The sequence below is a fragment of the Leptinotarsa decemlineata genome, unplaced genomic scaffold (genome assembly GCF_025532065.1).
Source record: "Leptinotarsa decemlineata unplaced genomic scaffold, Ldec_3_MD MMD2_tig00026314_RagTag_RagTag, whole genome shotgun sequence".
NCBI lineage: Eukaryota > Metazoa > Arthropoda > Insecta > Coleoptera > Chrysomelidae > Leptinotarsa > Leptinotarsa decemlineata.
This window is the reverse complement of record NW_027412684.1, coordinates 14,483,166-14,499,525: the sequence shown is the minus strand read 5'-3', so window position 1 is coordinate 14,499,525 and position 16,360 is coordinate 14,483,166.

Here is a 16,360-nt window from a genome sequence, read left to right as displayed (position 1 = left end):
GCGGATCAGTGTCCCTGCGATTACTTTTACGTCTGCTTAAACAATTTTCTGAAACTTTTATTAGCACGGAATCTAATCCCCGAAATTGTGGATCGGGATTCCAATTTATTTTTATTAAATTTCTTGTGTTTGTTTTTTGTTCCGGCGGGGAGATTTTCCCGTTGCTCTTGAATCCGTCAATCGGATACCTTGGGAAACTTTCTATCAAATCTTCTACGGAAATGCTCCCGTATTAATCTCGAAGTTGGATTTTATAAAATTGACCAAGTTTCCGTAGATTGAGAATGGCATTGTGCAAACTTGGATTTATTTTCTCGATGGGATTGAAGATAATCTTCGATGAGATTCATTGCCTAGCTTGACGTACCGTTCAAATATTTCGCAACTTTTCTGCTGTTGATTGTTATTCATCATATATGCCAACTCACTGAAAGTGAATGAGCAGTCATTTCGTAGTTGTCAGTAACTGGGCAATTTAAATACAAAGAGTTACACTTCAGTTATGTGAGGTGTTCAGCGAGAAATTGACCAATAACCTAAACCTATTATACAATAAATGTTTTTCAGTTTTTCATGTTGAATAGTGAAGTAAAGAGACACTGGAGCGATGTGAATCCTCATTTGGTGATGGAAATACATTTACATACTCCACAAAAATTGAATGTTTGGGTCGGCATTCTTAATGATTTTATTGTTGGACCATTCTTCATTGAAGGTAATCTCAATGAAGATACATACTTTAATCTATTACAAGGCTGTGTAAATCGTATGATTACACAAATTTTAGTAGAATTTAGTAGAAAAAGAAATGCTGTTCCAGCAGGATGGTATACACCCACATTTTGATGTTTGGGTGAGACAGTTTTTGGATGAACGTTTTCCAACGCGTTGGATCGGCAGAAGGAATCCAGTGGAGTGGCCAGCTAGATCACCTGAACTCACACCGACAGACTCCTCTCTGTGAAGACACCTGAAGTTGAAAGTGTACGCTACTGAGTCTACATATCTGCGACAGAGAATTGTTCGGGAATGCCGATTTCTGACTCAGGACATATTGAATAATGTACGGAACGCTTTTGAGAGTAGACTGTATTATTGTATGGAACTAGGTGGAGGTCATTTTGAAGAATTTATTCGTTAATTATGTTTCCAATATTCAATTTCTCTATAACGAATGAAAACATTTTGAAAAAAATCACAGAGGTAATAGAGAGACATAAGAACGTTTTTTTTGTACCTTGGGAGCTATCTGACTTATCCTTTAGTCCACGTCTCCAGAAAAGACTGCAGCCTCTTGGACTTATTGCGTTTATTCTCCCATCTTCTCATAACACCCATTCCATCAGTTTCGTTCCCTGTACTAGTTTGTACAGGTCCCCTGTTGGATTTTCGTCATATTCTTCTGGGCGTAATTTTGTACGTCCATATATAGCCTGCCTCCTGTGATTCAGTGCCTCACATTCGCATAAGATGCGTAGAGATGTTTCTATCCCTTCGTTGCATAATCTGCAGCTGAGGTCTCCGTTGTACAGCCCCATTTCATTCAGGTGTCCTCTAAGCGGATAATGACCGGTTAGTAACCCTGTAATTATTCTGAGTCGATCCCTACTATGTTGAAGTAGTTCTTCAGTTCTTTTCTCGGACGGTTCCCTAATGAAGGTTCTACTGTGTTTGTTGCCAGGTACTTTTGTCCAGTACTCTGTGTGCTTCTTATTGGTCCATGTCCTAATTTGGTTTCGTACCAATTATTTTGGTACCCCCAGAGCTGGTTCAGGACCTATATATGAAGTGGATGATCCGCGTCTAGCGCATTCATCAGCTTTATCATCACCTGTGGTTCCTGAATGCCCTGGCACCCAGTACCTTCAATTTGTTCCTTATTCAGTTCTTCATGGCATTCCCAGAACAATTTTGATGTCACCTTCGGGATTGTCAGAGCCCCTAGTGTGCTCTTGCTGCCTGTAAAAATATTGATCCGCTCATTTCTTTAAGGTTTCAATTTAATAAGCCTTGCACACTGCAAGATAGCATACACTTCCGCCTGAAAGACGGATGTGTATAGTCCTAGTTTAGATTTCTATCCGCTCGGTATATTCCAGCTCCCGTTCCATGTTTGGTCTTCTAACCATCTGTATATCAGGTGTTTTTTCCAAACATGTTTTTCCAAACATGTCTTCCACTCTTCACGACTTATTATTTTGGCCGTGAAGTTTGTGTTAAAGGTGTACTTCGGTGTCATGTGGTCCGTGCACATATTCAATATGTGCTCCTCCACTTGTTCCGAAATTTCTGTTCGGTCCGATCTTTTGTAGTTCGGGGTGAGTTTTCCAGTCTGAATTGGCCCATCCTGGCCTCCCCCATCATCACAAAGTGTAAAGGAGGTAGATTCAGGAGTGTCTCCAATGCAGCTGTTGGAGTAGTTCTCATTGCTCCCGTCATTCTCAAACATCCAAGTCTTTGCACCTTGCCTAGTTTGTTGATGGCGGTCGCCTGCTTCATCTTTGGCCACCAGACCAGAGATGCGTATGTTATCGTGGGTTTAACCATCATCGTGTATAGCCAAGATACCATGTCTGGTTTTAGCCCTCATGTTTTTCCATAGGTGCATCTGGCGAGCATCAGTGCTACCTCCGTTTTCCTCTTTATCCTGTCCAAGTGTTGGTTTCAGGTTAGTTTGGAATCTAGGATTACTCCCAGATATTTAACCTCCCCCGAAACTTGTATTTCTTCACCTCGAAGTTTTAGAGGTCCGAGACCCTCCGTTTTAGTCCTCTTTGTGAATGCTACTATGGTCGATTTGGATGGGCTTATGTTAAGCCTTTCTTCTTCGGCCCATCTTCTTATAATGTTCAGGGCATGCTGCATACATCCCTTCACTACATTATTGTAATTACCCTGGAATGAGATGACTGAGTTGTCTGCATAGCTCAGTGCTTTATACCCATTATGGGCAAGAGACATAGTAGCTCGTCATCAAAAGGTTCCATAACAGAGGGGTTAAAACCCCCCCTAAGGACAGCCACTTGCTACCCGTGCCACGACTGTTTCCCCCATAATGGTTGTATATACCAATTTTCCCCTAAGCATATTGGTCTCGATGTAATGGTCTGATAGCCAGTGATACGACCCTGATATGTCTGTCAAATAGTTTTTCTAGCGTTTTCAACGCAAATGACATGAGAATAATTGGTCAAAGCCTTCGCCGAGTCCTGTTCGATTTTCCCAGGTTTCGGAATGAAAGTGGCCCTGATCAGTCTCCAAATTTTTGGTATGTGTCCCAGTGCTAAGCTTGCCCTGAGAATTATACACAATTTTTCGAAAAGTATTTCCGATCCGTTTTGAAGCATTACTAGGTATATGCCATCCGGTCCCAGCGAGTTATAGGGTTGAAATGGTTGAATGGAATAGAGTTTACAGCCCATTTAATTTTCTCCATATTTATCACCTTTTTTGTCATTTTCCAGTCCTCCCTGGATGCCCTTTTTGGGGTCTTCAATTCTGAAATCGCCCAGGACTCCGGTGTTAGATTTGTAATTTCTGATCCAGGAAAGTGTACCCGGAAAAGCTCTCTGGTAGTCTCTTCTCCGGTTTTTGTATACTCCCCCGTATTTATTTTCAGATTATTTATTGAGACCTGAGGTTCCTTCGAGAGTATTTTGTAGAGCCTGGCACATGCTTGGGTCTGTTCGAGCTGCTCACATTTCCTTCTCCACGTATCTCTCTTGAATTTTCTCAGGACTTTGTTATACTCAGTTAAGGTCCTTCTCTATTGGTCCCATGAACCTGATTTCCTTGCGCCTTTGTAGGCTTTTCTAGTTTTTTGTCTCATCCTCGCCAGATCTTCATTCCACCAGGGCACATTCCTGTTTGATCTCTGGTTTACTATGGGACAATGTTCTTTGTATGTAGAGATGATAGCTCCCTGTAATCGATTTGCTACCAACTCTAGGTCTATGGAATCTGTCATGTCAAAATCAATGCGGTCTAAACAGGTTTCCAGGTCCACAGTATAGGCTCCCCAGTTTGTTTTCCGGGGATTTTGATATGTTAGTATCGAGGTCTGAATCCCTTCGATTTCAAAGTTTATGTGTCGATGGTCTGAACAACTTTCCTCATCGGACACATTCCTTTTCCGAACATAGTTACTTACAAATATAGTTCCTATCGTTATGTCTATCACTTCACTACGCTTCCCCAGGTTAGGTGGTGTGCATTGGCATCACAGCCAATTATAATTTGTAGTCCCCCTGCTTGGCAGGCCCTAACCAACTCCTTCACTTCCCTGGTTGGTAGTGGTACCGGACTGTCGTAAGGGAGGTATGCTGATCCAATGATGATTTTCTCAGGTCTAGCCCCGCCAGCCGTCTTTATTTTGACTGCCGTTGAGTCTCTAGAACACAAATTACTCAACGGCAGTATATTTATTCCTTTACGGATGATTATGCATGTTCTTGTGGTCTCTGAGGTTCTGTTATAAATTAACTCCCCTCTGATGCCCTCCAATCCCATTATTTTTCCCCTGTACACCCAGGGTTCTTGTATGAGAGCAATATCACTTTGGTAAGGACTGCCGAGGCCGCCTTACTGTGTTGCAGGTTTGTTTGTATCACTCTCAACATTGTTCTCAAGACCCTTCAGAACCTTGAAGGTGACCATGCTCAGCTTGTAGTAGGCTTCAAACATGTTTCTCTCCAAGGCCCTGAAGGAACTTCCATTCGTGGAATAGGCCAGGATTTGTCCTTCCTCTTCCACTTTTCTGCTCAGGAGAATCCAGTTTTCCACTCTCAGGGCAGGATTCTGCTTACTGAGGCGTGTCCTAACTGTAGCCGCCTCGTCTTTTTGGACCGGAATGAAGGCTAGAACTCTCGGTCTTTTCGAGAGTTCGTTGGCCTCGACCACGGTCAAGTCCGCCCCCTCCCAAAGATTTCCCAAGTTTCCAAGCTTCCTCTGAGCCATTCTTTTGTCCCTTCATTCGCTCAGGTTATCCATAGGACCCCTGCACTGAATGAAGTCTTTTTGAATTGGAGGTTTCCGAGGCTACTAGAGGGAGTATTGTCCAATTCGTGGACAAGTCCTTCCTGGATCAGGTCTGCTTGACCCTGACTCAGGGTGACCTCAGGGTGTCGCGTGTCGGTGACCGCCACCCTCAGGCCCCTAGCAGCCTCGCTATAGGTCCCAGTTTCTTTGGAAGCCCTGGGTTTTTTCAGTACCTTCTGTGAGGGAGTAGTTACATCCTCTCTAGGTCTCTTTTTGGCCCTTTCCACAGAAGTTACTTCTGTTTTTTCGGTTTTTCTGCGGTCTTTTGTGTTATATGGTTTTTCAATCCATGTTCCCGCAGCTATTTTCCGTGCTTTCATCAGTTTGCGCCTTCGCTCCCCTGATGACCTTTTCTTCTGCAGTTCGAATTTCGTGAATCCTGCATTTATGCTTTCGGCGGGGCTGGTGTTTCCCGCCGTTTGACTATGACTCTCCTTTTGATTTTGCGAGGAGTTGCTCGAAGAGTCCTTTTCTGATATTCCATTACTTGTTTCATCCAAGTCCCACGAGTATGGGGGAAAGGGTTGTCCACATCCATGGTGCCTCCTGTATGGATGTAAGGCTGGATACTTTGCGAGGTCGCCTGGTATCCCAAAGGCTCCGTTAGTGATACCTGATGAGGCTCAGGTACCATTCATCCTTTGGCACGGGTCGCATAACACCTTAGATTAAGCCTAGGTCCTTCTTGGTCTGACTTTTCTGTAACGGCCTCTTCGGCATGGGAGACCCTACCAGCAGCTAAGCTGCCACCGACATAGGCCGTAACTTCAGCACAGTACGCAAGCCCTCCCACCACATAAGGGACATAAGACTGTTAAAATGATGTACCATTTGACCCCCCATGCCATGGGAAAAATAGGGGTGGTAATTGCTGACCGCAGGGAAGTGAAGTTTTAGGTATGATTTTCATATCAGAATCAGTCCTCCTAGAAATATAAATTGACGTGTTTTTCAATTACATGTCCATTTCTGACTTACAGAGGAGGTCAAGTTTTCATTGAAACGTTCTGATGAACTTTCAAAATAATCTTAGAAAATAGTTACGATCTATTCTTTCCATTTCATAATGAAATTTGATTGTTGTATATTCCAAGGGTTGTTGAATCGAGTTCTATACTCAGAAGTACCTAATTGTCTAAAAATAACTTACATATTAATATTTTCCGTTTCTTTATGCACCACATAATTTATTCGCAATAATAAATGAACGTCATATCTTTATCGTTCTCTATTATTAACACCTTGCGCGGTATCAGTCATCATCATCGCCCCTGGAAGCCATGAACTTTTTCATTTTTCTGTACTCGATTTATGTTTGTCACATGCATGTAATTTTCTGCTATATTTACTCCGACATGTCTATTAATTCTTGCGTGGTAATTCATGAGAAGCGGTAACCTGAATTATAAAGTGCGGGGACTCATACCTTTTACCTATTTATATCTAGATTATATTCGGTTGATGGTTTTTCCAGAAGTGTCATTGCTCGGAATGAACTGATGGTAACTTCGAGAAGAGACTTTGTGGTCACCTTGATCAAGCAAGTTATGGAGAAATTGTATCCGGTTTTCAACTTCTTCAATGGAATACAGAAATAAAAAATCCACAAAAAAATTATCTAAGTGATTCATGCAGACACAAATTCGTTGAGCAAAAGATTTCAACAGTGATTGCTTTGTTCATTTTGGAATCGGTTTGCCTCATTTGCAAAAATATGTCCCTATTTGAGGCTTCATGTCATTTTTATAGCACCTGTTCCACCGCGTTGAAATTGCCAAATCCTTTAACAAATTTGGTCATGAATTCTATTTATTACAATGGGGTCAAGATGTTTAATCATTTGCCACAGACAGGCAAATTTGACCAACAAAATGTTTGGAATAAGAGTGAAAACCTTTTTGGCAGATAGACCCTATTATAATTTGCAAGAGTTTTATAGTGATAAATTTACGTGACAAAATGTGCATATTTCAATTTAGGTTATATACGATTTTTGTTTATATTCTTGTTAGGATATAAATGTTTGATTATCTGGTGTAATAGGTGTGTTTATTTATGTAATATTATATATAATTATATATGTCTATATGTCTATTACGTAAGTGTTGATAATATTTTCAAACAACCATGTTGATTCAAAATTTAGACGATAAACTATAGTGTATGTTCTAACTTTACTTTTTTGTAGGTGTTTTTATATTCACATTTCATATTTCTATACTTACATTTATATTTATTTTTCTCAAGCTTTGTCCACAAGATTTATTCTCAATTCTGTTATTATTATTTTTTTTTCTCACCGTAGTGTGCGCTGGTCAGGCCCTATCCCCCGAAGCCCCGATACATTCGAGAGGGCGCGCCAGCATTATCAACCAATGACCACTCCCCACGCCGTGGGGTAAGTGATCATTGGGTCCGAGAATCATGTGCCCTGAGCAAACGCAGTGAGCCAAGAATGACAGCCTTCTCCAATAATCGGAACAACCATCTTGACAGAGTGATCTGGATAGAGTCTGCGGAGTTCGAAGAGAAAATCTGAAAATCTCGATATTTTATCCGTTTTTCCCCCTCTTTTCTGACGATATTCGTCTCGCCAGGAGCTGAAAACTCCACGACAAATATCGTTTTGGTCTGGTGGTCGAGAAGGACTACATCAGGCTTATTAGCTTGTATGAGCCTGAGGGTGGGGAACGAATAGTTCCAATAAATTCGGCATTTCTCGTTCCACACAACGGATTCAATATCCGGGGGATATTGAATCCGGATATTGAATCCGGGGTATATTGAATTATTACTATTATTATTAAGTAACACTTAAATGAGTAGTTTACAAAATTGTGACACGTGTTTCACTATAAAGTAGCTTTCTCAGGACTCTTCCACACAAATGCTAAAATTTGCCTCCGTCTTCAAAAATGGACAAAATTTAGGTTTGAGCGCTGTTTTTTTGCTCAACTTCTTTGACATATGTCAAAAGAGGTCGATGAAAAACTGATTTCCTCCACAAAAAATGACTTTCGTTCAATAATATACGTTGTTATGAATACGTCGACTCTTTACTTGATGAAAATTAGTAATTATACAATTTTTACACTAAAAATTGTATTCAACTATCTTACAATGTCTTTTATATAACAGAAGGTAATTACGAAATGAATAATTTTTATAAAACTGTTATATTTTGATTATTGACTTTTGAAATTTAATGCCAAATCCAAATTAGATAAATGCCAATAATAAACATTTTTATGAATTACCTGTTTTCATAGAAGTAACATTGTATTTCAATTGTCTTTTCAAATTATACATATTTTATCAGAATTCATCATTCACTGGGAAAAAAAGGTTCTGACTTTGAAATATTTCCTCATTTTTTTGTATAAAGATGAGAAAGTAGAAAATCAAACTCTATCTTTCCCAAAATCAATATCTCCTAAAAGTATATCCCTTCCAATTTAATCATACATCAAATTGAGTTTTGTGATTTTCTACTGTTTTGAACATTGTATTGTGATTTTATCACATTCACATGTAATTGTATCAAATTCACCGATCTAGGTGTTACCTTCGAAACAACACTTTCCTTCGTGCCACACATTGAAACCACTCTGATTCAAACAGGATGTATGAATTCATTGTGCGAATCTCCAGAAATTTTTCGAATCCATCTATATCGAAAACCTTATAGGTCATCAGATCAAAATTAGAATATGCATCCATAAACTGGAATTCATCTCATCAGTTGTATACAGAGAAAGTTGAATCAGTACAATGTCGTTTTCTAAAACTTCTCTCCTATAAAAAATATTACTGGAGTTTAATACAACACTGAATCGTTATTTTCAACACCTCAACACGTGTTTCATTCACCAAGTGACCATCTACAAGAGGTAGATGATCACTTGGTAATATTCATTACCTCACCAGAGGTATATGATGGAATCGGCCGATACTTGATGAAAATCCATAACTAACGTATTCCAAAAACACTTCATTGTGAGATTTTCACTAAATTGTTTTACAAAAACGCAACACGTGTTTCGCCATACAATGGCTTCATTTGGCGTGTCACGCCAGATGAAGCCCTTCGTGACTTCGTGACTATCATCCTTAGAAATCGAATGGAAAAAAAACTAAGTATGACACACTTTCTTAAAACACATTAAACTTAAACATTAAAGTTCCAGCAGTCGAACAGCCGGCCGAACTCAAAAAAACCAATAATAATCTGTTGGAAATTCTTTGTCTTTATACAAGCCAATTCCAAATGAAAACTTCATGCACCAGCGGGCCCGTTATTTTCCAATAACTCGCTTTTGAACATGGGCCACATTTCGAGACTAAATTAAGTTTTGGCGATATTTCTACTGATTCGAAATGAATATGAAATCAATAGAGATATTAACTTCATTGCGTTTGTGAGGAGAACGCATTAAAAATTTCATTAAGGGCTAACGTTTGGAAGGAATTTTCCACATATAGTCAGTGGGCATACCCAGGCATACATCTAAAGGAACAATTCGTTCAGGGCAGTGTCAACTCCCTACACTGTAGGTTAACGGACTGACACCTATCAGAAAACAAATACTTTCCTGGCTAATACCACGAAGGGCGTTGGATTATATCCGACAGGTGTCGGTTGGTTACCTCCTTCACAGACCTGACTGGCCTGATCGAATTGTTCCTTTAGATAATTTTATCAAAGTAATGAATTAAAGAGAATTGAAACTGTGGTGTCTTGATATTGGAAAAGTTGAGCAAAAGAAACTAACACTACTTTGAATAGGTTTATTGCATGTTCAACATAATTTTCCGAACAACAACAGACAACTCCCCCAGTCCCTTCTACTTAATTTCAATATCACCTATGCCACGTTGTCACGTCTTCCTGAACTCAGGAGAATATACCACAGAAATTTTACATGTTTTTTTACCACTTTCATTTGTTCAAACGTATACATTAAATGTATACATCAATGTATAAGTTTGAAAATGTCCTTATAGGACGAAACTGCAGTAAGGTTAATTACAAATGAATGTGGTATGAAACAGACAGACGTTTACCAGACCTTACTGTGTAGGTAGTTGAGATTCATATTTTGAAATTCATTTCGAAATATTTGTTTCCTTGACAGTTTTCGAAATTTCGTTTCGGAGATTTTAGTCTCCAAGATGAACCCCAAAGTGGTCAACCTACAGTAATCCAGGACGAGTAACTGTAGAGTAGGGAGGGTGAGTGTAAGCACACAGCACTTAGGCCACATGTGACCCATTTTACATCCTCCCGAGGAGTTGTCCTCCTAGGTTATCGTCCATTCTGTCCATTCCACGAAGGTGGACACTGGGAGACATCTCCTTCATATTGGCAGGTGTAGGCCAAGACTCGCCGAACACACACTCTCTTATTGACGATAACTCCGGGCACTCGCATAGGACATGCCTGACAGTTTCATCTTCTTGTTCACACATTCTGCATAGAGGTGTGTCCACTAGCCTCGTATTATGGAGAGGGAGTGTTTCCTCAGTCGACAGTGGCCTGTCGCAAGTCCTATTGTTAAGCGTGGATTTTTCCTGGTCATCGCCAGATATTTCTTCGGCGCCAGCTTCCCAGGGTTGTCCAAGGTGATCCTGGCAAGATTGAATCCTTTGATTCCATCCTATCTCTTTAGGGATTGAGCATGGATGTGACATTTGGCTAGTTCCGCAATTGTCGAAGTCATCAGGCCGTAGGTGCTACTGGGTCCTGAAATTCTTAGTCCAGCCGCTTCCTTAGCTAAAAAACTGGAAATGCGATAACTTCTACTCCTGTCGTGCCCTTTAACCCACCTCAGGATAATGTTATTATCCACCGAGGCTTTAGGCTAAATCTTGGTGACACTCTAGTACTAGCCCAAGGCGAGTATTTGAGGATCCTGTTGGAGACTGACCCATCACGAACGGTTGCAGTTTTTGATGGTTTGAATCATATTGGAAAGTTCGAAAAGTGGATGCCCAACGATTTGAACGATAGACAAAAATTGTCATGGTTCAAAGTCTGTTCTTCTTTGCTTTTGCGCAAATTGATCCTTTTTTGAGTCGCATCGTCACGTGTGTTGAGAAGTGGATCAAGATTCGCCACCCAAGCGAAAACTCACCAAATAAAGACCATGGTTCCTATATGATGGTCAGCGGCTGGTGAAAAACTTTCTGTAATCGTGCCAAACCATCACAGCAGAGTCATATTGTGAGTAAATCGAAGGAATGTACCAGAAATTGTTCTGTATGAGTTTCCACTTGTTTGTCTTTTTCACAGTCACCTACTATTTGCACAGTATTTTCATAGACTTAAAATCAGCGAGCATGTTTTAATAAAATGTTTATGATAAAAGATTATAAATCATCAAAAATTGCTGGGAGATGGAAAAGAGAGCCAGAAATTTTCAATACCGTCTTGTCGAGGTCTCCTACAACAGGACAAATTTTGAAAATTAAATAGCATAACGACACCGGTATATTTCCAAGGTCTGAATCTGTTCATGATGTTCAACAATAAAATGAACACGTTAATACACCAGGAAAGAAACTTTGACAATTCCATCCTCAACAGAAATGGCAAACCACTCCAGCCTACGTTATCAAGTAGCATGGGCGTAATTGAGCGTGAAAATCAGCGGTACTACCGATATCCTCATAAATACCAACGACGCCGTAATGTATTGGAAAATTGTTCATGGACACCGCGATAGGAAATCGGCGAACAAAAGAATACTATGTGTCTATTCGACTCGGTCGAAGAACGAGCAAACACTGGCCGGGAAAAAACTCGCCGCACAATAGTCCCAGTCAAAGGAACAAAAGGCATTAATAAAGCTGTTAAATACGGTACTGCGTCTGATAAAGTAAAATATCACGTAGACTTCGTTTCTAGCGTTCATAGAACCGTAAATAGAAACAAGTTCCAGCAACTTCTCCATAAATACTCGCAAGGAATTGAATTCTAAGTTACGATTTGAGTTGGTGACACTAAAATGGTTCTTTAATTGCTTGGATAATGATATGAGGATTAGTTATGGAATACTTTATTAATTAATTGACTTAGACAGAGATTGATGGTACTTCTTTTGTTGAGTAACACGTACTTCTCGAAAAGCGGGGTGTTCATGTTTATCTAAGAAAGTATATGCGGAAGGAAAATGCTAATATACAGGGGTGCTTCCAGAAGTGCCTGGCCCAACAAAGAAAATACAAAAATTTTCAATTTAATCTTCTTGCAGTTCTATCCACTTTTCGTAGCGACGCGACGTTCAATAAGTTCGGACTGTCTTGCTCCTCAACATAACCATCAAATGTCGACTTCACTTCTTCATCGTTGGGAAATCTTTGACCATTGAGCCATTTTTTCGAATTTGGGATCAGAAAATAATCCGAGGAGACTAAATCTGGCAAATAGGCTGTATGAGGTAGCAACTCAAACTTCAGTTCGTTTATTTTGGTTATTACGTTAATGTATTTGTGAGCTGCTCCCAAAAAACCAATGCCATAACTTTGCCTACAGTTGAAACAGTCTTCGCCTTCTTTGAAACCGGTTCTCCCTTTGAAGTTTACTGTTTTGATTTTTTCAGGTGTGAAGTGACCGGCCCATGTTTCATCCATGATTATGCAACGACGCAAGAATGTTGTTTTTTGCTGTGAAACTTTGCAAAACACTTAATTGAAACATCTTCAAGACACTGTTTTTCCTCGAGTGTGAGCAAACGCGGCACCCATCTTGCATACAGCTATCTCATGTCCAAATTTTCAGATAATATACAATAACGCACTTTCAATAATAATAATAATAATAATAATGATTCTCGAACCCACCCCACGGTGTGGGGAGTGGTTATTGGTTGATAATGCTGGCGCGCCCTCCCGAATGGATCGAAGCTTCGAGGGATAGGGCCTGACCAGCGCACACTACGGTAAAATAATAATAATTATAATAAATGTTTATTTTTCAGTTAAAAAGCATAAGTGTATGAATACATTCAAGCAGTAACTGACAAAAACGTCATTAATATAGAAAAGAATTTAAATGATATGAACACAGTTATAAGTTATCAATATAAAAGAAGTAAAATGTATAATTATATAGAAATATAAAAAATTCATAGAACCTACCGACTTAATTAAAAAAGACACAACATGAACATATTAGAAAAAGGTTGAAGTGTCATAGTACGAATAACAAATGTTATTTAAAAACAATAGCACAAATATTACATTTGATTGTCAAAAAGAAAACATCTTTATAAAATATAATATTATGTCATAAATTCACTAATGGTGAAACAGTTTTTCTCAATAAGTAATGCTTTGAGTCTGGATTTGAAAATATTAACATTTGGAGATGTTTGGATAGAGACATCGAGGTGATTAAAAACTTTGGATCCCAATTATAAATGACTTTTTTGGTGTAGGTTGGTTCTGTGCCAAGTAGACACAAGAAGATTTCTGGATCTAGTGCCATATTGATGATCTGTTCTTTCGAAAAATTTATCTTTATGTTTGTATACATGTATACGCAGTTCATACAGATACAAGCCTGTCACAGTTAAAATCTTCAGTCACTTAAAAGCCTCTCTGCATGACTGCCTCTAATTTTGTCCTGCTACAATTCTCACAGCCAATTTTTGTAGAGCGAAAACACGTGGCCAAGAGATACATGTACTCCAGTCAAGAATACCATATCGCAGATGACAGTTGATGCTTGCATAATAAACGATTAATAGTATGTTTTCATAGCAATGATTTGACAAGACCTTCAACGAATAACAATTTTTTCTTAACTTTTTACAAAGTATATCGACGTGTGGCTCCCAGCACAATTAATAGTCGACTGTTAGTTCAAGCAACACTGTTCCATAGTTCCCCTCAAAGTTAATTTCATCAAAGAGGTTTTAGATACATTTACCGTTAGAAGATTCATTTCGGACCACTCCATTACTTTATTGTATATCATTTCTGATGTTATCACAAGTTCAGTAGTATCTTCACCAGTTATGAGTATATTTGTATCATCAGCATATGATATTACTTGGACTTTAGAGATGTCAAGAAGAAAATTGATGAGATCATTAGCATAGATTAAAAATAACGAAGGTCCAAGAATTGAGCCTTGGGGAACTTGGGGATTTCATTGAATTCAAGGCTACACCCTTTATACCATAACGCTCAAGCTTAATTAATAAGAGGTCATGATTAACACAATCAAAGGCCCGAGAAAAGTCAATAAATAGCCCACAAATCTGGACTTTTCCATCCAAGGCTGTTTTTACATTTTCTTGAAAATTATATAAAGCAGTTTCAGTACTTCTACCATTTGTGATACCATGCTACCTTGAAGATAGCAGCTTATTCATAGTTAAAAATGAAAACAGTTGATTTCTTATATTCAACTCATAAAGCTTGCTAAAGCTTAATAAAAGACTTCCTCTATAGTTTTCAGTGGAGTGGGGGTCACCTTTTCTATATACTGGATTTATAATCACAGCTTTGAGTTTTTCTGGAAAATCTCTTTTTCTACTGACAAATTTATTAGATAAACCAGAGGAAAACGCAGTCCCTAACTACATTTCTTAATAATATTATTAAATATCCTATCATGCCCACATGGATACGTGTTTTTCAGGTTATGAATCGAATCTATCACTTCAAATTCAGAAATTGGGGAAAAATAGTGAACTTGAACAAATAGGTATAATTTTTTGTGTAAATTCAAGATCAAGTCCGACCTTTCCTGGAGTGGGTGTAAAATTATTGAATTTCTCGATCATTTCCCTAGTGGATAATTATAATCCGTTCTCTTTTAAGGAAATTTCTGTTACTTGGTTAGGTTTCTTTTTTATATGGTCACCCACCGGCCATGTGGTTTTTGTTTTATTAGTTGAGTTGGCAATCCTTACTGTTGTGAACGAAGGAGCAGACAAATACTAAACAACGCAGCGTCTTCAAACTTCAAACATATGCCTTATAGGTTGTCTACTTTCCAATACAGTAATATGTTTCAAACAATTACCGATATCTCTAGGTTAGCCTGGGTAGTTCTGGGTCCACCTTCGTAACTGGTTCTAAAATACCAAAACACTGATATTTTATTTTATCGAAATTCAGGACCAAGGCAGTAATAGATATTTTTCAAAAAAACTGCAGATAAAGGCTGCAGTGCAAGACAAGGGTCGAATTTCGTTGGTGGTCGATGTTGAAGCTTGGCTTTTCAACTGACCGCCTTGGGGAGCCTCGTATATCTCTGATATTCGAGGATTGAGTATTCTGCCGATCCCATAAATGTCGCCTTCGTAAGGGGAGATGTTGTCGCTCTAACTTTTTAGCTTGTCCTTTGCGGACAGATTTCAGCAAAGCATTTGTGATTTAGCATAGCAACACTATATAGATTATATATGTAAGAAATTCAATCAATCATACTATCTGATGAAATCAGATACAAGTCAGATACAAATTCACTGATATCAGTTTATTATGCCAAATTTCACTCTATCATGTATCAAAACATTTCGGTCTGGGGACTAGCTACTGGATCAGATAGGATTTTTATAAAACAAAAAGCACTGCTGAGGTTGATATTTAATTTAGACTTTAGAACTTCATGTAGAAATATATTCCAACAAAATAAAATATTGACATTTGCAAGTCAGTACATATTTAAAACATTGATGCATAGCTATAATATAAGAAGAAAATATTTGATCATAACACGAAAACATCATCACGCAAAATATGAAAAGTCTCCTAAATTTGCCGGCATTTGAATGTATAATTTACTGCCAATACTGCCAAACGATATAAAGACTCTGTCGCCTCATATCTTCAAAAAAAATTTAAACGTTATTTATTAGAAAAGAGTTTTTACACAGTAGACGAATTCACACTTGAAGTAAACAATGAGCGATCGTATTCCTTTTGAAAACTTTATTTCAAAATGTCCTTGTTACCTCTCCTGGTTAAGCAAGCTGGAGATTCATATTTTTCCTTTTTTTTTCTCTATCTATATGTATATATATGTATATATATATATATGTATGTATGTATATATATATATATATATATATATATATATATATATATATATATATATATATATATATATATATATATATACTATTGATATTATTATATAGGATTTTATATGATGCCTGGACAACATTAATTTTATTTGTTTATACCTTTGTATGTTTATATGTATGCATGTTTATAACTACAATTATTACTGATCCCATCTACACATTATTTAGCAAAATGCATCAATAAATCTATCTCTCTATCTATGACGGATCGGAACAGCGCT